The sequence below is a fragment of the Protopterus annectens genome, chromosome 7.part0 (genome assembly GCF_019279795.1).
Source record: "Protopterus annectens isolate FY-2018-M chromosome 7.part0, PAN1.0, whole genome shotgun sequence".
Classification (NCBI taxonomy): Eukaryota; Metazoa; Chordata; order Ceratodontiformes; family Protopteridae; genus Protopterus; species Protopterus annectens.
Window position 1 is genome coordinate 444,803,277 of NC_056739.1, and position 27,683 is coordinate 444,830,959.

General features: G+C 38.2%; 1 protein-coding gene across 2 annotated transcripts in view; it reads left to right on the plus strand.

Annotated features, from left to right (window-relative positions):
• The first annotated feature begins 606 nt into the window (after window positions 1-606).
• LOC122806522 (phospholipid scramblase 2-like) overlaps window positions 607-27,683 on the plus strand; it is a 727,109-nt gene continuing 700,032 nt past the window's right edge. Inside the window, exon 1 of one of the 2 annotated variants that reach the window (XM_044077022.1) lies at window positions 607-844. The gene's annotated coding sequence lies outside the window, so the exon portion shown is untranslated. Of the gene's footprint in view, window positions 845-1,245; window positions 1,331-27,683 lie in introns of those variants that run through there. The other variant, XM_044077023.1, reaches the window with a different exon arrangement.

A 27,683-nucleotide genomic window follows, 5' to 3' on the forward strand; every position in this document is an offset into this window, starting at 1 on the left:
AACAGAATGTGAAGGACTCAGTGAAACAAAGAGGTAAATGGATATATAGAACCTGTCTGACAAATCATGCTAACACACGCACACACACACACATGCACGCACGCACGCGCGCGCATGCACACACACACACACGCACACACACACACACACACACACACACACACACACACACACACACACACACACACACACACACCATGTACGTATACAGAAAACTAGTTTCTTTCATCTTAGAAAGGCTAAGGAGTATTCAGGAATGATCTGGGGGAAGACACATCTATGCAGCCAGATTGTACAACTTGTGTTGGGATGTTCCGTGGTTTTAACTGGAAGAGTTCTACAATATGTATTCCCAAGAAGTGTAGATTATAGCTAAATATTAACTGCACAAAGCAATAAATGGATTACTTTAGTGTAATTCTCCTTTAAAACTTGTAACATGATTTTCTTTTACTGCCTTAGCCCCATTGGGGATTTGAATACAGTGTTAGATTACTTAAACAGCTGCAAACTACTTTGCAAAGCAATATGGCTCCTCCCTCCCCCTCCCTTCATTCCATCCTTCCTCCCTCCCTCCCTCATGCTATTTGTTGATGTTGTCAGAGTGGCCAGAATCGAGTGTCCACCCCCCAACACACACACGCAACCACACAAGCACATAGACTTGCATGCTAAGGCAGAGGCTTATTACATTAAGGATGGACCTATGAAACAAGGCACTGAAACTTAACAGTGTTTGGGTTGTGGTTTTTATGAGCAGAGCAGACGAGTTCCCAGCATTCTGTGTGGAAGGGTGTGGAAGCAGTATTTTTCTTCTGGTGAAAACAGAATTGTGAACTTTCAGGTAAAGGAAACGTGTTCAATTAACTTATTTTCTTCCAGGAAATGTTTTAGTTTTCATTTTAATTTATTCTGATGGAAAGATAAAACAAAATGAGAACATGTAAAGGTTCTGCTGCAGGATTTTACTATTAGTGCATTTTATTTATTTTTTTCCTGTGATGGATTTTTCTTATAAATCTGTCTGTGTGCAATGGAGTGAAGGAGTTTACATAAGCACTACCCTCACAGTAAACATTAACAAGCTTCTTCATGTCTGCAGAATGATGTTTTGTGCATGCTATTTCGTAACGCTGTTTGCTATGTGTAAAAGACAGAGTGACTTTTGTATTCCCTATTTTGAATCTTTTTATGAGCTTTGTATAGTAACATTAATCTGTTTTGGGAAGGAATGTCATAAGAGAGAGAGGCCTGTCTCTGCACAGATTGGAAAAACCTTTTCAAACTGATATATTTAGTCCTGCTGAAGAATGCTAGCAGCAGACTCCTGGTAAGAAAAACAACACCAGCTAGCTAGTGTAGAATTTGCTATGCTGTGTGCTTTGATTCACTGTTTTACTATTTGCAGTGCACGAAAAGCAATTAAAAACAGTAACAGATAAAACAGTTTTGTTTGTTTTCTTTTATATGAGCTCTGCTTTATACTTTAATATGCTCTGAAAAATAAGACGGTATGTACTAGGTGGAAGTGTGTTTGTGTCGTATTTGCTTCTGTCAGAGTAATTTGTAGGTGATTTGCTCACCATGTACTGTTTGGTGGGTGATGTGTGACAATTGCCAGTGATAATATCCCCACCAGAGAGGCAGTAGTACTGGCGCTGTGTTGTGAGGTAGCCATGGAAGAATACAGACAGTATGCTGATCCTGCATGCCTCACCTAATGCACTGACTTATAACTCTTCAAAAGAAAGAAAGAAAAAAATACAAGTTTACATTTCTTTTAGGGATGCATTCTTAGTTTGCCTGCTGTGCAACTCTGAGCAAGTCACTTAATCAGTCAGTGTTCCCAGGTCAAGGCCCATGTCCAGGAGACTTACCATGTAATAAACAAATGCATAAATACAGTGAAGTAATGGCAGCCTGGGTGGCACACTAGTCCACTGAGCAACATAGTCATCTCACTTCAAGATGTTTTCTGGTTTGGTTGTGGACTGGGTCTCATTCTGTGCAGAGTGTGCATGTTCTCCCTGCATTTGCATGTGTTTTTTCTGGGTATTACAACTTTCTTTCACTTCCCAAAGACATACAGTACATGTAATTGCAAAGTGTGTGATATGTAAGAAAGGCCAGTTAATGCACTTGTTTTCCCTACTTGTATAGACAGCTGTGTGGGGTGGTGTCGGTGTTCATCATGGGGTCGTTGTAGGAATCAATCAGATGTGATTTGTAATCATGAATGGATGCAGGGCACACTAGCGTACCTGGAAAAAAATATGAATGTTGTTGTTTCTTTTCCTTTTCTTTACCCTGTCATTCCGGTGTAGAAGTGAAAGTTTTGAGTCACCTTGCTTTAATTATGCCAGATTTTTAATGATCTAAATCCTCAGCTCAAATATTGAAAGGCTGCAGTTTTAATGGCCTTGACTATGGTACAAGCACCCAAGTTTGATTAGTACCTGACCGAGTAGGATGGTCATGTCTGCCCTGGTGAGGGGTGGGACTGAGCTGGCCCCACACTGCCACTATTCCTCTGAGAAGGGGTGATGATGCAAATGCGTGGTCTGGTGGCAAAAATTAGATCTGCCATGCCACCACTTGGAGGTAGCTGGTATGCAGAACAATGCAGTTACATGGAGAAGACATTATGGGTCTTCATAAGATCATATGCCCTCCCACCTAGGAATGGGGTTAGACCATTGCAAATGCTCTCATTAATGGGATGTACCCTCATGGCTGCCTAAAGGATGACTCCTTCTGGACACTAGGAGACATTCCCTGAAAAGGAAAATAATGAATCATGATAGTCACCAGGCTTGTGGACAAACATTATGCAGAAAAAATATATTGGAATATAGTAAATGGCATTTGTGGTTTGTCACATGCTTTTATGTATTTATTTGTTTTTATTTATTCATTCATTTTTTTGCAGTAATAATGTATTGGAAGTGTAAACTAAACTGTGAAAGTCAGATTGATGAATACAGCAGATCAGAGGACACTTGTGGAGTAGGGACTTAACAATGTTGTATTGTGAACAGTTGCACCTGTCTGTGGATGTAGCACTGTGTGCAGATACACCTATCCTTGGCTGCAGTACTTTATGTAGTTACACCTATACTTTGATGAACTACTTTGTGCAGTTATACCTGCCTTTGAATGCAGTACTCTGTGCAGCTGCACCTATCCCTGGATGCGGTATTATGTGCAGGTACTCTTGTCCTTGGATACAGTACTGTATACTACTACATTTGTCCTCAAATCCAGTATTCTGTGCAGGTACACCTGTTCTTGGTTGCAGTATTCTGTGCAGGTACAACTATTCTTGAATTAAGTACTTTGGGCAGTTGCACCTGTCCCTGAATGCTTAATGTGTGCAGCTACACCTGTCCTTAAATGCAGTATTTTATGCAGTTGCACCTGTCATTGGATTCCAATATTCTGTGCATCTACATCTGTCCCTGGATGCAGTATTCTGTGCAGCTACACCTGTCATCCTAATGCAGTACTCTATGCACAATTGTACCTGTCCTTGAATACTGTACTCTGTACACACTTTCACATGTCCCTGGATGCAGTCTTCAGTACAGTTGCACCTGTCCTTGGATGCAGTCTTCTTTGCAGCTACACCTGTCCTAGGATGCACTATTCTGTGCAGCTACACATGTCTTTGGTACAGTATTCTGTGCAGCTGCATCTGTCCTTGGATGCAGCATTCTGTCCACAGTTACACCTGTCCTTAGATGCAGTATTCTGTGCACAGTGACACTTATCCTTTAATGCAGTACTCTGTGTAGCTGTTGTACCTATCCTTGGATGCAGTACTCTGTGCAGAGTTGAACATATCATTGCATACTGTACTCTGCACTCAGTTGTGCCTGTCCTTGGATGCAGTACTCTGTGCAGCTGTTGCACCTCTACTTGGATGCAGTACTCTGTGCACAGTTACACCTATCCTTAGATGCAGTACTTTGTACACAGCTACATTTGTCTTGGAAGTTGTATTGCTGGCAGTTCTACCAAATTATTGATGCAGTCTTTTGCACAGTTAGACCTTTCCATGCAGTCCTGTGCACAGTTAGACTTTTCCATGTATGCAGTTACACCTTTCCATGGATGCAGTGCTACATGCAGTTACACCTTTCTATGGCTGCAGTACTGTGGGTAGTTGAAACTTTGCATGGATGCAGTCCTTTGCATAGTTATACCTTTCCATGCATGCAGTCCTTTGTGCAGTTAAATGTTTCCAGGGATGCAGTGCTGTGTGCAGTTACACCTTTCCATGGATGCAGTCCTGTTTGCAGTTGTCTTTTTAAATGCACTACTACAATGAGTTGCACTGAAAGTTGGATACAGTTGTATGGCTACAGGTGTTCAACAAAAAGAAGTGGGTAAAATGACAGAATCAGAGCATTAAAGTTGTATCCAGTCATAGAAGTCCAACAAGCTCTTTGTTCTGAATTAAAACTGTATAATGCACTGAGAAAAAAATCAGCTCAGCCAGTGGTGGCTTTTACCATTTCATAAGTGCAGTAAGACTCTCTGTGGATATAAAACAGTTAGCTCCGAGATGGACAGCTGGCAGGTTTGGATATAAGTGTTAACCGACTCCTGTGTCATATCTCTACGGCTGCATTGCCATATTGTGTCTTACTGTTCCACAATTAATTAAAAGATAAGCAAAAGGACTGTAGTACAATGTCTGAAACATATGTCTTTGGACATTTGTGTTCCTTTTATCATTGTTTTATTTAAACCGATATTTAGTAAAGGTACTGTTTGATCACTGCCTGGGTATCCTCTAATGTGAGGAATATGTGTATGTGTACAGTTCTCTGCCTAAGAATGGGATAATGTCCTCAGATTTTAATGAAGAAAAAAGCACTGACAGAGTAAAATACCACCTAATGAAGGTTCGGAATACTTAACTGACTGTCTTCTATGTAAATAAAACTGTATCTCCAATGCAGATCTTGACATAACCTCTGGATACACTTTCCTGGGGGAAGTGATTGTCATTGCATTTGAAGGGAAATAGAGTTGTGTGATGGAAAGACATTATAACAGTGTTTGAAGGGGATGGACAAGGCAAAAATAGCAGTGAATGGCTATATTTTCCGACTGATATATAAATCGTTTAAATACCTCTCTTGCACCATGCTTACTGCATTTGTCATACATCTCATCCACATGTACAGAGGTGTCGAACAAAGATCATGTGTAAAGGGCTCAGACTGAATCACATTGACATGTGTAGAGATGCTTGACAAGGTTAAAGTCAGTGAAGCAAGGATTCAGGACTTTTTCGTTACAGAAATTTTGTTGAAGTATTCATTGAACTGGAGTCCCAGATTCAAGACATTCTAGAGAGGTTCATTACATGGCAGCTATTCCAAAACATTTAGAACAGGGTGGGGAGTGGGATCAGACATATTGCTGCAGCCCCACTTGGATCATCTCTCTGGCACATGCTTTGATGTAGCATGGACTATTAAATATCGGGACATTTGACTTCATCTGCTACTCTCAAAAATACCTCTAAGACCTCTGATCAACTGGAATTCAGCAGTAACTTGGTGAACGTCTGAGCATAAGTAGATTCTAGGGTCCAGAAACCAAGGAGGTCATCTTTAATATAAATGTCTTAGAATGTAAACGTCTTTTAATTGTCAGTGCCTCACTTGGCTGGCTGCGCAGGCTGATAAAAATAACTTCATTTATTATGCTGTTCTGTAGAATGAAGTACAGATGTTTGAAGCTCAGATAACTGACCAAGTTCACTTTACGGAATGTTTAGACATGCCTATGTATACTGCTTTAGAAACAGGTCATACTTGACAGCTGCCCTTCCCTCTTTGCCCTATCAACTCTGAAGATAAAAATAGTTACATCTATTTTGCTATCCCGTAGAATGTAGTGTAGACGTCTGGAGATCAGGTGGCTGGCAAGGGTCAAATTAAGGAATGTTTACACATCCATCCATCACCCCTTTTTCCCATTTTTGCACATGGAGTCAAGGTTTACACCACTGGATGGCTAAGCCTGATGTGGTAGTTCTTCCACACCTCACACACACACTCACTCCTATGGCCAGTTTAGAGTGTCCAATCCACCTACTAAATGTCTTTGGAATGTGGGATGAAAATCACAGCACCCAGAGGAAACCCATGCAAACACAAGGAGGGCATGAAAATTCCACGTAGAAGGTACCCTAGCCAAGAATTGAACCAGGGAACCCCTTGCTGTGAGGTTTCTTCTTCGTCGCTGTGCCACCCCAGCTTTGCCCCTGTGGCTCTGTATATACTGCTGCAATAACAAATCATCCTTGACATCTGCCTCTCTCTCACTTGTGTGTGTATAGTTCACCCTGAAGATGCTATCAGACAGCTTTGCTCTGCTGGGCTGTGAGTGCTACTCACTATGTCAGTTCATCCCCCATACAAATGCCAGGCCTGGAGCTTGATACTTAGTCCTTCACTAGTGAACAGAGAACTCAGTTCAATTAGTGTGTGAAAATGTTCTGGCACCTCTACGTTTGAATAGTCCCCTGTATTGTATTCCAAACTGGTCTGTTATTTCCTAAATACAGATTCTGCACTGCTCATGCAATAGGTTTGATCTTGTTAGTAAAAGGATGACTCTGTTAGGATTATCGGCTTACCTTGTACATGCAATACAACTGCCTTTTTTTGTACACCAAGTTCTTCTTTCATTGTATTGTATTTAACCTGTAAACATTGTATCGTTGTGTTAAAATTGTTCTTAACTAGAATATGGTTTATAGAACTGAAGTCTGTTTAAGTAAATCATCTTTATACAATTCTGATCAATCTAATGAGACTGAAAAATATAGTCTGTAGTGTTTGCAAAATATAGTCTGTAGTGTTTGCAAGTATCTTATACCGTCATTTGTAAAACGTTCCCATCTACAAACTTTTCTGTTTTCTATTGTGACATACTCTGACATTGCAGAGCCTTAGGGTAAGATATAAAATCTCTAGGATCAACCCTGTTTGCTCATTTAGGCCTGCCAAAGTGTGTTTTGTATAAGCAGTCACTGCTTAGATTAAACGGAAGCCCCTTTTCATGTTTAAAATTTGACATGTCTGAATTATGCCTATAGAATATATATATATATATATATATATATATATATATATATATATATATATATATATATATATATATATATATATATATATGGATCTACTTTTCTTCATCTAAATCACACTTGTTCGAAAAAGAAAAGTAGATCCCCACTTCAGCGAAAGTGCACTTCAATGAAACCACACTTTTGCTAAAGTGCAGTCACCGGATCCCTATCCGAAAAAAAAAACACACAAACAAAAAACATCTTTTGCAAGGGGGCAAACCCCCCTGCACCCCTCTACTTTAATATTCTTACTCCGAGATCGCACTACAGTGGGGAAAAGGGAATATTCCCTTATCCCCACTGTACCATGATCTCAGCACTAAAAATAGAAAGTGAAGTCAGTTCTTTGAGAAAAGGAGTGGCTAAACCTATTTTATTTTCAAAAGATTTAGCACTAGGTGTACCAACTGTTTGTAGTATTAACACTGAAACACAAACTCAAGAATTTTACACTGCATTCCCTATACCAATTGTCAAGGAAATGTGGTGTATTAAATCTATCATTGAAAACAATTGGAGAATTATCCTTGGAAACAAGGATTTGGTTTCTATCATAGGACAAACACCTAAGTTTACATTCAAGAAAACCACTGATATCAAATACATGTTGGAGTCCGTAACAGGAAAGAACAACAACACAGAAAGAGTTTGTTCAAATAAAAAAGGAACTTTCAGTTGCACAAATTGTAAGCAGTGTAGATATATGAGTAATTCCTCTTTTGTTGTAGTGGAACATCTGAAACAAACCTTTTGGGCCAAAAAGTATTAAGTTACTGGTTTATATGGCAACTTGTGTCACATGTAAAAATTATTATATAGGAAAAACAAAGAAGTTTTAAACGTAGGGTTTATGTACACATTTTAGCCATAAAAAAGAAAGATAAAAATAATGCATTGGCCAGACATGCACTTTCAAAAATATGAGTTTTTTGTTTTAGATAGTGTAGACAAAGGTTTATTAGTGGGAGATTTAAACAACACTTTGGAATGCAGAGAGGCTTTTTGGCAACTGGTGTTTGGGGCAGATGAAACACCAGGGCTAAATGAAGTCATCAATTTAAAATGTTTTTTATTATAGATAGATGGTTTAAAATAGAAGGATTGTATATATCAAATATTCTATACATTATATTGATTTTATATATTTAAGCACAGACAAAATAATGTTTATTTGTTTTTTTGAAAACATTTTAAATATGGTATTTTTATGTTTGAAGCCATTACATGATTTCCTGAGATGTATTAATTGAACAGTATAAAAGGAAAGGGTGTGTTCATTGTTAGTTTTTCTGAAGAAGTTCACGGTAATAAAGTGAATGAAAGTGCTAAAAATATTTTATGGTCTGAGTTTCGCCTGTTGGAAGTTGTACGATCTCAGCACTAGTTTGCTTAGTTGTACATCAACACTAAACATTGATGTACAACTAAGATTACATGCAAACTGCATGTTTTTATAACTACTTTTTTGTTTTGTTTTGTTTTTTTCTTATTTTTATCTTCACATGAAAGTGCATTTTCAACAAAATGCACTTTCGCGGAAGTGCACTCGCAAATTTACTTTTCGTTGAAACGTAAATTTGCTGTAGTGACTGGATCCCATATATATATATATATATATATATATATATATATATATATATATATATATATATATATATATATATTACATTGTAGTTGACATTTTTTCAACTTTCACTATAAAATGCATGTTAGGCCTTCTGATATCATTTACTGTATATGGAATCTTCCATCCATACCTCTCAACTGTCCAGAATTTTGCAGAATGTCCAGATTTTTCCTTCATATCATAGAATTTGTGGTTTTCTGGCAAATGACTAGGATGATGTGAGAATTGAAATCACCAAATAATGACATACATTTGAGTTTTAGACTTCATATAATGTATGTTAACACAAACCCTGTTACTCTTAACAACTTTGTTTATAAAAGCAATATTTAAAATCTGTCCCTATGTTTGTGCCTTTGTCCCCTTTCTTTGTCAGGCTTTGTCCAAGCCTGTTGTGCAAAGAGGTTGAGAGTTATGCTTCCATCAGTATCTCTCTCTCTCTCATATATATATATATATATATATATATATATATATATATATATAATGTGTGTGTGTGTGTATGTGTATATATAGATAGATGGAGATATAGATATATATATATATATATGTATATATATATATATATATATATATATATATATATACATATATATAGATATATGTGTATATATAATCTGAGATGACCAAAATCTCACTAGACTGACATTCAAATCACAGAGCCCTAAACACCGACATTCCAAACACCCGACACCTCACATACCCAACACACAGAACACTGACTCTTCAAAATCCCAACTAACCTCACCATATTAAAAAAAAAAAATCCATATAAAACTACCTATTTCCCCTCACCTGCACCCCAACCACCAACCAATAAACCTTGACCCTTAGCAGTTACTACTAAGTATTCATGACAGTCTCCGTAGCACCGACAGGAATATTCATAAGAAACACGAAAAAACCAAAAAAACCTTCACTACAAACCTTTGCTTTTAACGTTTTTGCAGGGAGGGGGGACTATGCCCCCTGCACCTCCCAAACCCCCTGCTACCTAAAGATGCCAGCTCCGAAATTGTACTACAATGTGCACAAGAGCAGATTTTGTTTCTTCTCAGCTTGAAATGTCAGGCATTCGGACATTGGTATTGTGAAGTTTTCATGCTTTTCGGCTTGGTGATGTGAATGTCGGTCTACTGAGACTTCAGTAATCTCAAGTAGACCTGTGTGTGTGTGTGTGTGTGTGTGCGTGTGTATATGTGTGTATAAATAAATAAATATATATATATATATATATATATATATATATATATATATATATATATATATATATATAATATAATGTATATTCTCATGTAAATCAGCATATATTAAGATTTACTGAGTGTGGATTGAGGCTGAAAAGGCTCTGTTAACCAGCCCACCTACCTGTTAAACAGAGCAAATAAATAAACATGGATCATCATTATTAATTAGATTATGTAATTGAATATTGTTTATGTCTGTTGTAAACTTCACATTTTTATTACTTCCTGCAGCTTAATTTTAATGTAATTCTACTAGTCCCTGTTAAAGACTAATTTTATGACACTTCTGTTGTCATCTCAGTTTTGGCGTGGGTCATGTCTCTAAAATTGTATTTTAGAGTATGCTTGCCCGAGAAACAGAGAAAGAGCTATGTTAATAATTGTACAGTAAATGCCTATTAATATTCAAAAACATGCTCACTGTTTGGACAACCTAATCAATGTGCTTATAGTAAATCCAGAGTTACTCACAGAAAAGAGTTTGGTAGAGTGCCTCAGGGATGCTTACTTTTTTGGCACATGTACCAAAATCACACATCACAATCTGTTCATTTTCACTTTGATAAAACAGTTTAAAAAGGAAAAAAAAGCCTACTGTTAGCTAAACTATGTCACTGTGAGTGGTAACTGCCCAACATAACTCTGGGCAGCAAAGCACTCTGCAAGCATGGACATTTTTAGTTAAAAGAAAAAAAAAATAATAGGGTGGGATACCAGGAGCAAGTATCTTCAAATGTGGCCCCCAGTTACCTGTTTAAAAATAAAAAAAAGCAACAGAAACAGAAAGTTAAGTTCAACATGTACTATGCAAGTGTCGGCACTTATATTTTGCATGCATGTGCAGTGCACGATACCCACATCAGCCATCAGAAAGAAGCTGCAGAAGTGTGATTATACAACAACATTATTTAAAAAAAGGTAAGCTATTTCTTTTTTAAATAATGTCATTGTATAACAGCAGTCAGGGTTTACTCAGGCTTCGTCCTTGTGATCAAACCACACCAACCGTGGGTAAATCCTGATATACCCCCACACAGTCATGGATTATTGCTTAGTTATAGAATGAAAGCTCATTACTAATCAAAACCTTGTATGCCGATTGGTCAGCCCAACCAGTGTGCTCGTTGTAAATCGTGTATATACCACTGGAAAAAAGTCCTGTCACTGAAGTGTATTATTATTATTATTATTATTATTATTTTGTTTGGTAAAGTTTATATTATATCTACTATTTGTTTTTCTAACAATATGATTAAAACTAATATGAGGCAGTGGTCTGAATGCTAAAGTCAGGCAGAGTGGTCTCTTAGAAAGATGCTAGTAATTATATTTTGGTATGAATATTTAATTGTGCAGTAATGAAGTTGTTGTTACACAGTGTTGTGCACAAAACATTTATCTGCAGTGAAGTTCTTGCATTTTTCCCCATTGCTACCTTTGATTTTTTTTTCTGTATTTTATAATTGTAGCAGGTTGTAGAGCAGTGGTTATAGATGCTTTTTCAGTGTTTGGTACCCATACATGGTTCATAACTAGGGCTGTCCATGTGGGTTTCATTGGAGTATCAACTTTCCTCCCTCATATGAAAGACATTTACACTATGTGAAATGATAATATGCTAAATTGCCTATAGGTGTGTGTGCAGGTGCGGATGGGTCTTCCTCCCAAGATGGACTAGCATTCTGTCCAGAAAGGGCACAGTGCTTCATGCCTATAATTTGTCACAATAAGCTCATTATACCACTGTACTGAATGTGGTAAAGCAAGTACTGAACTTAAATGAATGAGTAATTTAGTGTTGCATTTCCGGATGTAAGCAGTTTTTTTTTCCCCCCTTCATCAAGATGTTATATCTGTGCTAGAATGTGACTGAACAAAACATACATCAGTCTGTAAAGTAAACTGGCACTTTTGGGCAGAGACCACTTAATCCGATGTTGTTTATTCTAAATGATGCATGGTCTGCAGGCTTAAATACAGTAAAAATAGTTAAATATATATTTGGTGAAGAAAAGGAGGGGTTATGGGGAGAAACCTAGAAAAGAAGACTATAGCTCTCTGCATTCCAAGAATTGTATTGCCCTGTGTGTCTGTCTTGGATCTAGAACACCTTTATTGAGTTTTACACCAATGATTTTAAAATTGAAAACCTGACCGGGTTTCCTTGAGCAAAAAGGTTAATTATTGAAAACCTGACCGGGTTTCCTTGAGCAAAAAGGTTAATTATACTATCGACTTTTCTGTGGGAAATAAAACACAGTTTAAAAATAGTAATACAACAGCTTCATGAAGGAAAGGGGCTTATTATGCTTCTTGAAATGATCTTTTGTTGAAAAAATATGTCTTTAGTTAAAAATTGTCAAGTATGTGGTGCGTATGATAAATTGGCAAACGTGTTTGTGTTTTTTTTAGAGAGAGCAGCTTGGGAGTTAAAATAAACTCTGCTGATTGTAAAGCTGCAGATTATCATATTGCTGGAATACTGTGGGTATTCAATACTATCTTTCCCAAATGAAGTGCTAGCGGACCTTGTTGGAGGTTTACTATGACTGTGTTAATAGTGCTGCTTCACCAGTAAAGGCAGTAAAAATATTAACTAATGCAGAATATATATATGTATAGATTTTTTTTTTAAAGGGACCACAGTTTACATTTATTTATTTATTTTATATGGTGTAAAACCCATGTTGCTGAGTGAATATTGAAACAATTGTGGGACAGTTTGTTGAGAACCAACTTGTGAAGGGTCAGTCTCAGCAAGTTGGACCCATCCACCCTGTCCCCATAAATGTTGTCATGCCTGTTGATGGTTGGAAACTGTAAGATTTACAAGACATATTTAAACAAATGAAACTGTGCTCTATGTTTCATCCCTCAGACCTTATACAAGTCTTTCAATGATGTAAAAAATCACTCTTGCCTTCTGTGGCTGGTTGTTTTACAGTACAGGACAGTGTTATCTTTTTAATTTCTCCAAGACTTCTGGGTTTCTAATGGCATGATGGAACTGGGCCCCATTCCTAACTCAAACTGTGATTAAAGTTCATAAAATTAATATTGTTTCAATCTTTGATGTTAAGCTAAAGTACTCTTCGCAGTACCTGCAATGTGCCCAGAATGGACTCCTGCAATTGAGACAGAGTTACGTGTATCGGTAACATATCTAAATAAGACTGTAAATTCTTTTTTGTGAGACCCATTGATCCTGCTACTATTGGAACTGTTTGAGTATCCTTCTTCCATATTGCCCTTGTGTCTGCCTGGCTAACAAGCCAAGGGTTTTTTTCCAAGCCTAGCTAAGTTTTCTCAAAAGATGCCCTGCATCCAAATAGGACATTGAGGATCAGGCCTTGTAAACCAGGTGAGTTGTATGTAATGAAAGGAAGGGCACAAATACTACAGTAAAGGAATACACAATAAAGGTCCATATCATGATTCAAGGCTTTCATTGTATTTGAAAGTCTTCACAATGGAAGGCATAAAAGTAGCTTAAATCCAACGCTGATGAAGGCCACCGTAGTCCATATCTGTTGGTAATGGGTGATCCCATGTGAAATGAACTTCATCATTTGCTATAATGCTTTGTGGCTAATGTTTACAGTGCTTCTCAGCTACTTCAATATTATAATGTTTACACAATCCCCGATGCAAAAGTCTTGCTACATTATTATGCCTTTCAGTATACAGGCCTTCTGCCATTAGTATGTCACACCCTGCAACAACATGTGTGACTGTTTCCAATTCTGTTTTACAAAACCTGCATTTATTGTTTCTCAGACATGTTCAATGGACTTTGTAAACCATGTGTACATGCCAGTATTATCCTTTCATCTTTTGGTTTAAATTTACCTCTCCTTATCCATTTCTTCATTAAATCTTGATCAACAGTAGATTGTTAGTTTTCTGTACTTGCAACTATATTTATACATTTTCTACATTTCTTGCCTTCTCATTTGATCTTTCACCTTATATTCTTTCTTATGTTTTTGGCATATTCTGTTGCTGCCTGATTATCTGCTTCTAGTTTGATTTGCATTCCCACTTGACACTGATATGATTCTGCTAAACTAAGCCGGGAAGTCATCTTAGACTTGTTCTCCTCGTGTTTTAAAAGACTTTCTCTACATTTGGATCTTGTAAGGTCAGCAAGTACAGATGCAGTCCAGTGATTGCTGATCTGTACATGTAATCAGTCAAGCAGGCCCATACCTCCTTCAGAACAGGGAATATAAAATATTGGTATACAGAACAGGAAGAGCAAATTGATTTATAGCTTGGACTTTGTTCCTAGTTGTCAGTTATTTTCATTATTAATTCTAGTCTTCTAAAATATTCCTTACTTTTATATGCATTTGTTCATGTTTTATTGTTGATCCTTCATCAATTAGCAAATATTTATATACTCCCTCTTGTTCATGTTCTTTATCACATTCCTGTCTGAGACTGACATTTTCTTGGTGCTGAAGCTTTCCTGCTTTAAAGGTTACTTTTGCACACTTGTCAAGTCCAGATGACATTATAATATCATCTGAGAAAGTTTTGACCACTTGCAGTTATACTTCTAGTTCTTCATATGATGAGCTATACAGTTATAAGTCATCCACAAACAGAAGATAAGTCTTTACACTTTGTTGTTTTTCTGGATGCCAAATTGTAGCCATGACAAAATATGTTGAGTAGATGTCTTAATGGGTTAAGGGCAAGACAAAAGAGCAGCAATGACCAAGATTCGTCCTGGAATATCCACCTTTGAATTTTTATCCCTGAGATCATTTGTCCTTTATCATGGCTTAGCTGCAAAGTCATTTGGCACTGTTTCATTGTTACTGTGATGTAATTAATCGATGTACAGTATATCTTATACATTTGCAAGCACTCTTTTAACCGTGAATGTGGGATGCTGTCAAATGCTTTTTTGTAGTCTATCCATGCCATACTTAGATTCCTCCCCTTTTTACAGTTCTCCATTGACTTTATTTAACAACAAATGATCCTTTGTTCCATATGATTTTATTTTGTTCCCCTTTTGTCCTAGTGCAATGACTGAGTTTTCTTCTAAATGACTATAAACTCTGTCTGCATCAGTTCCAGTGGATAGTTTTATATATTGTTGGAAGCCAAGTTATCAGTCTGCAGTGTTTAGGATAGCTTGCAGGATCGCTGTTAAGGAGGAGTATCATTTTTCCTGTCAACCAGGTTGTTGTGTGCTCAGGGTGTGCATATAAATAGTTCTTACCCATGGCTAAATCTTAAAGATGTTAATAATTTTAGCCAGAACATGGGTACTGCAGCTGACCCTGTGGTTTTCCAATTAGGAAATTTTCTTAACTTTATTTCAATCTCTCTGGCTGTAATTTGTCCCATTTCATATCCTGTACATTTGAACTTCTTATATCCATTCAGCAGTTTTATGTTCCACAGGATCTTCCATAGATATTTCTCCAAAATGTGTATATTTCTTCCTTTTTTAATGCTGTTTCTATTTTTTGCCTTGTTTCCCAGTTCTCTGTGAAATTTTTTTGGGTCATCCAAAAATTGCTTATTTTGCACTTATCTTTTATATTTAAATGCAAATCTTCTAAGTTTTTCTGCTTGTGCTGTTTAGTTTATTACTTGCAACTGTGTGCAATAGATCCTGGTCTGTTCTGATACTGCAGATTGTTTTTTTCATGTCTATCCTTCGGATTATTTTTGTTGATGTGCTCCCTGTTCTGTACTCTTCTAACAGTGAAATGTCTTCTTGTAATTGCTTTATAGTTTTCTCTATTCAATACTTACATGATGGCATTTGATTTCTCCCCTTCCTTTCCCTTACTGCCCTCTGTTTTTGGTAAGACTTTATCTGTTATTAATTTAGCTGCATTGTAATATATTTTATTTACTTCTGTTACATTAACGTCTTCATTACTGCACTCATTGTTTTATCAAGCTTCTAACACTTTGGGTCTAATTGATTTTCTGTAGTCTATTTCTTTCATTGATCTTAATATGTCTATCCATCTCTTAATATCAAGCAAGTCTTCCCTTAGATCATTTTTTTTCCTCAACTAAGGGCACATTCTTTGTTCTCTATTTCCTGCGGGCATTCTGTTGAAAGTTCTAGAAAATCTTTCGGTGCCATATTCTCTTCTGCTTCACCCAGTTTTATCCATCACTGTTTCATATGGGAACTCATTGGCCTATCACTCCACAACATTGACTGTCAGAGTTGCCATGGTTTCCTGTTCCTTCCCTTGATGTGCAACTCCAACTGAACTTTTGTACTGGCTTCCTATGAAGGCTCCAAAGTATCTTCATATGGCAACTGATCAGATGTTTCTCACTCCCCTGATTTCTCTTTAAATTGGGGATTCATTATTCTATCATGCTGTGATGTTATTAGAGTTAGATTTTCTGCACTAAATCCTTTACTTAAAGGAAATCCATAACTTTATATTTCTTTAATGTCTCCATTACTAATCTTTTTCTACTTTCTCTATTTGTTTTCTTTTTGTTTGTATTGTAAACTTTCCCATGTTTGGATTCCTTTGCCTGTATTTCTCTTCAAATATGTTTGGTACTGCTTGTTTTGTATCATTTAGTTTTGCTTTCTCCTTTGCATGAATATTGCACCATATTAAATCTCCTTTTCTTTCCCATGTTTATATTTCTTCTTCAGATATCTCCCACTCCTCATGAATCTCCCACTCCTCATGATTCTTCTTACTTGGGAGATTCATTGTTCCATCATGCTGTGACATAACCTGTGCTAGACTTTCTACACTAAATCCTTCACTTTGCACGTGTTCCATAACTTTGCAATGGTGCAGCGGTTTGCATTGTTGCCTCACGGCAAGAAGTTCTCCAGTTCAATTCTTGGTCGGGTACCTTCTGTGCAGAGTCTTTGCTGTAAGAGTGAATGGAATATAAATCTTGGGAGTACACATGTTATAAGCATTACTGTGCTACAGTGCTTGGGTCCCCATCCCAGGTGGGGGTACCTTTCTTGTAGTGTCTCTATATTCTTCTCCTTATATAAGGGTGGATTTATACTGAGTGCTCTCCCCCATATCCCAAGGACATTCTGTAATGTTAAACTGGCAATCCCCCACTTTCCCATAGATGGATGAGGTATGTTGTTGGATATTATGAATATAAGGCTGAAATTTAATTCTGTTTGTAAATATGCTGAAAGATAAAGCGTAGAATATTTGCTTGAATATATGCATAGAGTTTAGCAATGTAAAATGTGCATTCATACTGTATGTATAACAGACAGGCTTCTCTTCACAGCATCAAAAAGAAAAAGCCTAGCAAAGCAATATTGGAAAGCGAGCATTATATGATTTTCTGATGTTTGCAGAACAAATATTTATTAACAGACATCCTTTTTATAAACTCAGCAATATGTGATGTTTTTCCAGTAGGAACAGAACAGACATTTCCGTTCTTATTTCTGTATTCTGATTGCGTGCATTTGTGCATTTTCACATCCGCAGAACTGCTGACAGGACAATAGAAAAGTCTAAAAACAGACATTATGTGACTTCCCACAGAAGGCCAAAAAACGTACCAAGAGGATATAACATCTATGTGCGTGACTGGCACTCTATATAACAATTGTAGTAATTCAGTTATGTGAGCGAAGGACAGAGAGAGGTATTTTGTATTTGTCATCATTTATATCTGTAATGAAGGAAAACTTCTAAATATATGCTACAATCTGACAAATAGTATGTGTCGTTTGTTACAAAATAAGTTATCTGTAACTGTGCTTATAGCTGCAAAATATATTTCTTTATCAGTGTGCAATTTAAAAGACTTGGTGCCTTAAACAGACTACAGATGGAGTCATGCAAAGCTCTGTGTCTCTGATTCAGCAGTAAACGGCCAGCAAGACTATGTGTCTTAAAAAGACTTTGGATCCAGCACACCTTAGGATATGTGTCTTAAAAAGACTTTGGATCCAGCACAGCATAGGAGCAGAGCACGTGAATTAAAATACATTTTTCATATGTGTTTACGTTTGTATGTCCTGTCACACACTGCTGTTATATCTACACTTTTTATGCTCCATTGTCTGGAAAAATATACTCCAGATGAATAGATTAAAGGAAATATTGGAAAATTAAATAAATTACATGTTGGAAAAATATACTCCAGATGAATAGATTAAAGGAAATATTGGAAAATTAAATAAATTACATGTACAAAGTGAACATGTTTGTGAAGTTATCATTTTTTTTTAAATAAGTCTTTCAAATATTCTGGATGTTGTACAAAGCAAAGGGCAGCTAATAAAAATTGATATTAAGCTGACTTTGGAGTGTTAAAGAATGACAAGACCATGGTAGAAGGAAAATGTACTATATTAGAAAACTTGTGGCCCTCCTGTAAATAAGGTGTTGAAAGTTGAAAGTAAGGTAATCTGTAGAAAATGTAATTATTTGTTTGCAAAACATTCTTCTTTTTTTTAGGAAAAAACAGAGGTGCTTTTCTTTATCCAGGGATGAGCTTCTGATATGGAAATGAGGAATATATGAAAGCTTCATTCAAAGGTTCATAGGTAGGTACTAGGCTATCAGACCAAGGGCCTAAGTAAGCTTAGCCAACAAGGTTCCCTGGCTTACACACCTAAGAAAGTTAATTTCTTGTGCCCTTGTCAAGCAGAGCTACAGAAGTGATCCCTGGGTTGATTTCCTATTTCCCATCCACTCATCAAGATTTTTCTTGAAGAGTGCTAATGAACTTTGCTTGACATAGATGGGTAGCTTTTTCCAGAGTATAGGAAGTCTCTGGGACAGGAATCTATCCCTCCAGCATGTCCTGTTTATTATGGTGACAAGGTTTAGGTCTCTAGAGCATGTCGCTTGAAGGGATTGGGATTTTTTTAGGTGTAGCATGTCCAACAGCTCTGGGTTTAACATAGCTTTATATGTTAGGAAGAGATCTCCTCGGAGTAGGTGATATGCTACAGAGTAAAAGCTGGAGTTTTTTTGCAAAGGTCCATGTAGGGCATCTGTTTGAGGCCAGTAATCCTCTTTTTGTGAGGTTCTTCTCTGGCCTTTCCAGCTGCTGCAGATGTCTTGTGAGACACATTCCAAAACTGGCGTTGTACTCTATAATGGGTCTAATGAGTGCCGCGCAGAGGGGAACAATGACCTCTTTTTTCCTGGATGAGAACCCTTTTGTGATGGTGTGCCACATAGAAGGATTTCATGACTACTGTGGAGATGTGATTACCAAAAGAGAGACTACTGCCCACCTGGGTCGCAAGGTCTCTTATCACACATTCAGTGTTAAGTAGACTGCTGTTTATGTGGTAGTTCATGGGTACAGAGTTTTTACCAAAGGGGATGACAATGCACTTTTTGGCATTGAGCTTGAGGCCATGCCTCTGACATCAGGCATCTGTCTCATTGAGGTCCTACTGTAGGATGTCCACATCATTTGGGGACTCGACTACAGCTCCTAGTTAGCAGTCATCTGCGAACTTCATTAGCCAGAGGCCTTCTGTGTTAGCCTGTACTTCAGAGAAGTAGATACCAAACAGGAGAGGTCCCAGGACTGAACCCTGTGGTACTCCACTTGTCACTGATTTGAAGTTAGATTTGGAGTCTACAACTTTTACAGTGTGGGTTCTGTCAGTGAGCCAGTTGGCAACCCATCTTGTGATGTAGGGCTTTATACCTAGTTTAGTGAGTTTAGCTATAATTCCAGAATGGGGGGCAGCCACGGTGGTGCAGCGGATAGCATTGCCGCCTCACAGCAAGAGGTTCTCCAGTTCAATCCTCAGCTGGGGTGCCTTCTGTACGGAGTCTGCATGTCCTCCCTGTGGTCGCGTGGGTTTCCTCTGGGTGCTCCGGTTTCCTCCCACATCCCAAAGACATGCTGTAGGTGGATTGGACACTCTAAATTGGCCCTAGGAGTGTGTGGGAATATGTGTGCCTTCTGTGGAAGGTTGGGCGCTGGGCTGGCAACTCGACACTGTAAAAATTTCCACTGCCAATCATGAGCAGACAGGTGATTCGCTGTGGTGACCCCTAACCGGGAAAAGCCAAAAGAAGAAGAAGCTATAATTCCAGAATTGGGGGATGGTGTTAAAAGCCTTGGCAAGGTCAAGATAGGCTGTGTGAACCACCTTACCTTTGTCTGCGGCTTTGGTGACTGCCTCAAAGAAGCCGATCAGGTTTGGAAGGCATGATCTGCTTTTCACAAACCTAAACTGGGTGGGGTTCAGAGTTTGTAGGTTACCATTGTCTTTGTTTATGAGTTCTATGATGAAACGTTCCATGGCCTTGCAGACCAGGCTCATCAGGCTAATAGGGCGATAGTTCCCAGGATCAATGGTGGTTCCCCCGTTGTGGAGTGGGATAACTGTTGCTGTGTGCCATTCACTGGGTAAAAAGCCTGACGTGAAACTATGATTGAACATGGTGCTTAGATGGGGAGCCAGTTCGTTCTGAAGTTCATGTAAAATGCAGCCTGGGATGTTGTCTGGTCCCATGGATGCTGTGTTTTTGTTTTTTGAGAGTGCAGCCTTTACCTGCATAGATATGATTACATGGCCTCTGCATTCTTCCTGTATAGATAATGGGCACTTTAGGGGATGAGAGGGGGGTAAAGTTAGCACTGAACCTATCTCCCAGGATGTTGGCAATATCAGTTGGTTCTGTAATTTTCATTCCATTGTGCTGTAACTCAGAGCAGATCTGGGTGTTGCCATTGAGATTCTTGACCTAGCTATAGAATGCTTTGTGGCTGCCCATAGAATCAGTGGCAATTTTGTTTTCATAGCTAGCTTTGGAGGATCTTCTAAGGGATCTCAGCTTCTTAGTGAGGCTGACCAGGGAACTCCTCCACTCATGGGATTTTACTCTCTTTTGCAACAGTTTCTTCCTTCTGTTGTAGAGTTTGTTTATGGCAGGGGACCACCAGATTGGCTTCCTTTTTTTGGAGGTTAGCGTCTTGGTTCTGTTTGGGATAGCACGATCCATGCACTCGTGTAAATGCTTATAGAATGCATTTGTGTAGGATTCAGCAGTTGTAACTGTATTGTCCATCTGCATGGGTGTCATGAAGTTCGCCACTTCTGTCTTAAGAAGCATGAAGTTGGCTTTGGAGAATTTTTTTACCATGGTTTCCTTAATGGTGGGTGGGGGCGGGATGCAGATATCTAGGGTGATTAGCTTATGGTTGGATCTGACCAATGAGGAGTTGACTTCAGGTATGGAACACTGGTCACTCATGTTGGTAATGACTAGGCCTAGGATATTGTTGCCCCTAGTGGGGGTGTGGATAAGTTGATCCAGGACATTGGAATTTATGAATTCCAGAAAGCGTTGAGCAAAGGAGTTGGCACATGAGTAGTTTTCCCAGTTAATGGTGGAGTTGTTGAAATCGCCGATTATTCGGATGTTTGGTTGAATCCTAATATTTTCCAGTATATCAAGAAAAGAGGAGAGGGAATTCTGGGGCATGGTGGGGGATCTGTAGCAAGCTACAATTTGGATTGCAGTTTTGCCCAGAGTTAGTCACACTTGGATAACGTTGGATGCATTATGCTGCGCAACTAGCCTGGAGGTGTGGATATCTTTAATAAATATGGACACACCTCCACCTTTGGTGTTCTGGTCCAGGTTAGATGGCTGAAAAGAGTGGTATGAGTTATAGCCTGGTAAAGCAGGGGTGCTCTCTAGAGTTTTGAAACAGGTCTCAGTCTGCACAAATGTCTATGTTCTCCATTTAAAGGAGTGCCTTGAGTGAGTGCATTTTGAGATTTAGACTTCTAGCATTGAGTAGCATTACCCTCAATTTTTGCTTGCCTGTTCCTGTTATGGTGGTGAATTTGTTATTTGAACCTTGCCTAAAAAAGGCACTATAGGGGTGGCAAGACCCTTATCCAGTATCCAGAATCCCAGGGGCGACAGGTGCAGGCCATCTTTGGCAAAGCATCGTGGTCTGTCGACCATGTCGTCCCAGGCAGACAGATACTGGATCCCCTTAGAATGATACCAGAAGCTTAGATAATTGTTGGAAGTCAATCATTTTGTCCTTGTACTGCAAAATCATTCTGGGTGATGGCAAGATGCTACTCAGGGCTAGGGTCATACCTGCCTGGGCTATAAGATCATAGAGCTCTTCCATGTCTCTTTTCATGTAGTCCAGGGAGGTACATCTCAGGTCGTTCACACCAACATGGACATTGTCATAGTCAGGTCACTCCACAAGTACAAATATGAGTGCATGGGTTATGTGGCGGATCCTGGCACCCGACAGGCAGCTAACAGTAACCTTCTTGTTTAGCCTGGTGAGTGGAATCAGTGTGACTGACTATTATAGAGTCACCTATGACTAGTGTGTTGGGTACGTTGTTTTGCCTTATGAGCTGTGGTTTATTGGCACACTGAGTCTGTGGGCTATATGCCATTTGGGTTGTGTTGGGGGTGGAGGTTGCTTGTGTTTCTGCTTTGGAGGTCTCTGTTGCTTGAGCCGATTGTTATTGAGAGCCACTGCAAATGTTTTTATGTTTCTATGTGTGGATTTTGGTGGTATAGGTTTAGTGGGACTAGGTGATGAGTGAGGTGTGGTGCAAGTGTTTACCTTCTCCTCTTGACTGTCAAGTTCAGTCTTGGTTGGAAAGAGCTTTACCTCCAGTTTAGCTAGACAAGTGCATCTCTCACAGGTTGTGGTGTTGGGTGGTAGGAGGAGAGGGTTGTCTGTGTGCATGAGACAATTGTTACATTGCCCCAAGAAGCCCAGATTCATCAGACAGACAGGAGAGAACACTGGGAGCTGACCCTTGTACATGCCTGAATAAAAAAAAAACTACTTTCCTCTAGACAAGTGAGGAAAGCAAATATAAGAGCTGTTCTTCTCTAAGTAAGTGAAGAAAGTAAGTACAAAAACTGTTTTCCTCTAGGTAAAGAGGAAGTTTGAGTGTAGTAATTTGTAGCTTATTTAGTGGTAACAAGTTCTGAACTGGGCTTGAGTACGAATAAGCAAATTCAAGTGCTAAAACTAAAGATCTGTACCTGGATCTTGCGGTTGATAGGCTACCTAGTGCTTACTACTCCCACTGATAAGCTAGAATGCTTCCCCTCCCAACACAGAAAGGCTTGGGGGGCTCAGAAGATTACAAACAGTCCTGGATACAGGAAATCCGTATCTGGACTAGATTAGTTACAGGAAAGGTGGGAAACAAATGCAAATGCGGGCTTTTAAACAAGAAAGTTGAAAGAGATGGAAAAATTGCCCAAACGGCCAGTAAACTACAATTTCTGGGCCAGAAGGTAGATAGGTTATCTAGTGCTCCTCCAACACAGAAAGGCTTTGGGTGTTCAGAAGCTTACAAACAGCCCTGGTTGCAGCAAATCTATATCTGGACTAGACTAGTTACAGGAAAGGCAGGAAACAAGCTTAGAATTTTTTTTTTTTTTTGAAAAGGGAGAAAGGAGAAATGGAAGATAATTCAAAATTAAGGACCTAAGTGGCTTGCCCTTCACAAATGTTCTCTCTGTATTAGGTAGAGTGAGCTAATGCCACTAGACTGGAACAGAGCTGGGATAGAGCTGAACAGATGGGACTGATAGGAGTGTCTGAAGTCAAAATATAATGTCACTGTACTCTGTTGAGTGAGCAAATGAGATAGACCCAGGAGGAGTGTTCAAACACAAATTTACAGGAGGGGTGGGCAATTCCAAAGCCACCAAGATTAATATCACAACAAGAACAGGGAGAACAGGCAGGAATCTAACTGCAGAGACAGAGAGAGACCACAGTATTCTATGAAACAATTAAATAGAAAAATAAATAACTACAAAGAGAGACATATTACAATATTCAATTAAACAGACAGAAAAATAAAATGCAGTGCAGTCTTTAACAGTGCAAGTTTGTACTTGCCTACAATCAACTGCATTACTAGCTGAGGTATGTAGTAGAAACTAACAACTCAGATATTGAGCAGTAAAAGGAAGTCAGTATGTGTTTTATATGAACAAATGGTTGTGTGATTGAGATTTTTTTAATGGATCTAGTTAAGGTAATTTACAATTTCTGAACAGGTGGCAGAGTTAATGTACACAAGATACTGTGGAATGGGGCAGAAATTGCAGGTATGAATGAATGGGGACCGAAAAAAAGAGTAAGAAGAGCTAACAGTGGAGTTTGAGGCATGTAAACAGTTTAAGAAGAATAAAAAATAAATAGAGCAAAGGTTATAACAGGAATCGGGAAGAAGAATGGACACACAGTAAGTTGGGAAAGATGAAACGGAACTGGAAAAAATTGGAAAGAATCGCCTCACAACAAGAAGTTCTCCGGTTTGATTCTCAGCTGGGGTGCCTTCTGTGTGGCATCTGCATGTCCTCCCTGTATTGATGTGGGTTTTCTCCAGGTACTCTGGTTTTCTTCCACATTCCAAAGGCATGCAGTAGGTGGACTGGTCACTCTAAATTGGCCCTAGGCATGAGTGTGTGTGTGTGCCAGTGCATGGTGCACCCTCTGAAGAGAGTTTGGCTTCCGGCTAGCAACAAGATCCCATAAAACTCGTACCTGCTACGGAAGCAACGTTTGCTGAAGGGCGCTCATTGCCTGATATGTTCTGGATCCAGGTTATTTTTATATAAATCAAACACACGCAGAGATATGTAATAAAGTACCACTGACCAACTTTGCTGACCATGAGATTATATATTTAATGTACGGAGTGTCATTCTTGAACCTCAGAAATGTGATGACAGTCACAGTGAGAATTTCATTTGCCATCTCCATTTCTCATCTAAGTGTTTTCTAATCTAGCCATTTCTTCTTTGACTGTTTTTAAGGTTGCTATATTAATGCACTTTACAAAAGTTTTCTAAAACACCATTAGATGTTTCTTTTAGGTTGAATAATTCTGTATTATGTCCAGGACTGTAGGTTAAGGATTTTGCTCTGGCTAATTTTAGTAAATGGCTTGGAGAGGACTATATTCCTACTCTCTTAGAAAAATGTTATGTGGTTTATGAAGATAATATTTAGATTACTTGTTTCCCAACAGGATTCCTGTCTGTTTATACCAATTTTCAATATTTCCTTTGCTGATCAGTACAGCCTTTTTTCATTATTCTTGATCATTAGACGTTATGAAACTAGAAAATATTCAGAGGAATTTCACCACATATTTGTCTAGCATAAATGATATTTCCTTCTCTGATAGAATAAGTGGCCTAAATCTGTTGTGTATTACTGATTTCTCTGGTATAAATTTGGACTTATTTTCAAGTTATGGCAAGATGAACTTCTAGAAAAGTGACACATGCTGCTGTACTCCACGTATGTGAAGTCAGTATCTGTCTACCTGTACTTCAACCTCTCTCCACCTTAGGACTCTTAGCATACTCTTACAGACTGCCTGTAGGCCTCGGACAAATACTCTTACCTGATATTACCCCATCAATACAACTTACCTGCTTTGCTGCATCACTAAGAGTACCTCCTCCCTGTAAGCACTTCTGTGTACAGTCACAGCTCCTTTTGGAAAAGCCCTTGGCACTTGTTGACCTGATACTTAAAGCTGATAATTTATACACGTATTTATCGGTAAATTCATCCATAGCGAGGCTGATTACCAGAAATACTTTTATAGCTGCATTCATAATGATCTGAGTGTTGCACTGAATAGGATGATTTGTTTAGTGCATTGGCTGGACTACATTGCCCCTGTATGATATCTTTTACACAGATGAGTATGTACTAATTGATACAACTCTTGATTTAGTCAAAGTGACTGGTCTGCTATTGCATCCATCAAAAAGCAGAAATAAAACTATAAAATGTAGCCCCCACAGTGTCCATGTGGTACCGTCAGACTACTGACCCTTTGAGGGTTAAGGAGAAAACACCTTTACCCTACAGTGCAGAAAACCTGGGGCTAACGGTGCAATTCTAGCTGAAAATAAATCAGCTGTTTCATGTTATTGGGGTTTGAACTGATGAGCAGTTTTATCTGCATATGTGAGGAACATCCTGTGTGTGTTTTCTTAAAGTTCTTATGGCATGGGCTAAAATTGTTTTTCTCTTGTAATACTTGTGAAAAAGTTGAAGAAATATTACCATTTATCAATGATATATTGATTGCTTTATCAAGTGAGACAACTATGATGGAATTTGTAGGGGGCATTCATTAATAGTGGGAAGCCATCAAGAAAACTTTAGACACTTAAAAGGTGAAAGTGAACAGTTGCTGTAATTGTTGAAAGTATATACAATGTAGCTCTTGGTGGAAGCTAGTTCAAGACAGAGTATGTACTTACTGACTGAAAAAACTGTTGCATGTTACCTGTCATATATAAGGTAAAGCAGAGGTTAATTATCTCAATATGGACTAAAGTTCTTTCTGTTGGAAAAGAATTCCGAGCAGATTGTTGTAACTTATATATAAGACAGTATTCTGTCCACAGAGAATTCTGACATTTAAATGCTTAAAATTTGTGGTATTTGCATAATAGTAATTGTAGAACATTTATATTTGCAAATGCGTGCAACAATACAGTGTACTTAATTAGGCAGCAGTTTAGGAACATGTGACAGCTACTCTTGAAGTAAAAAAGAATCTCTACTAAATAAAAATAAATGTAGTGGAGGCTGCCCATGAAGTCTCTCTAGGAGCTGGATACGAAATTGAGAGAGTGAGTGTTCAAAAGTCTGCATTAATCTGTTTTACAAGACAGCAAGACCATTTCTTTTTGAGTTTACCAATGGGAATACAAGAATAACAAGTAAATGTGGCCTTCAATGCAGGTCATACTTCTATGAAGCTGTGGTAACTCTGCACACAAGTGTGTTGCATATTTGAATGATGTAACAAAATGCCATAAAAGTCATTGCTGTCGGATGCACATTTCTACATGATTCTGATGGTAAACTGCACTTATTTTTGCAGTTTTAATATGTTATATATGTTGGAGTAATGGAATGCAAACTAAAGTACAGCTAACAAAAATTATATGTATATTTTACTATCCACTATATAAGAGTAATGAAGTCAAAACAAAATGCTGGAAGTAAAAAGACAGGGAGTCCTATGATAACACATTTTTATATGCAGCAACCTTCAAATGGGACCTGGACATGTCAAAGTGGTTGGCTTGAACACATGTCCACATGTAGAAATCAATGTATTCTGAACTCTATATTCAAGAGTCTCAGGATGTTACGCCTTACCTCTCTGTGGTTAAAAAATAGTTAAATTTATTAGTGTTGTTAAAGCTGGAGTATTTATATTTATTAGTAACTATACTTGATGGCGTGAAAAATCCGAAAGCGTTCAACAAAGCATACTTAGTAGCATAAATAACATATAGAAATATCTTCAGTCCGTTTTATCCTGCTGTTGTTTTTTAAGTAATTTTCATGTATAGATTGCTTTTTCAGTGGTTTGTGAAGTTAATATCCATCTTCCTAACTTTGGCTTTGCATTTATTTCATCTGTTAGTTTTGTTTATTGCATTAATATGCTGGGTTAAATATAAGTAAATGCAAGAAGATCACTGATTTATTGTTGTGGCAGGGTACATTTTTTTACAGTAGTTGCCATTATCTTAAGACTTTCCTAACTGTTCTATTTTGCAAGGATCACACATAAAAATGGTTCGACTTTACTTTATCGAATTACCACAACACCGTTGTGCGAGAT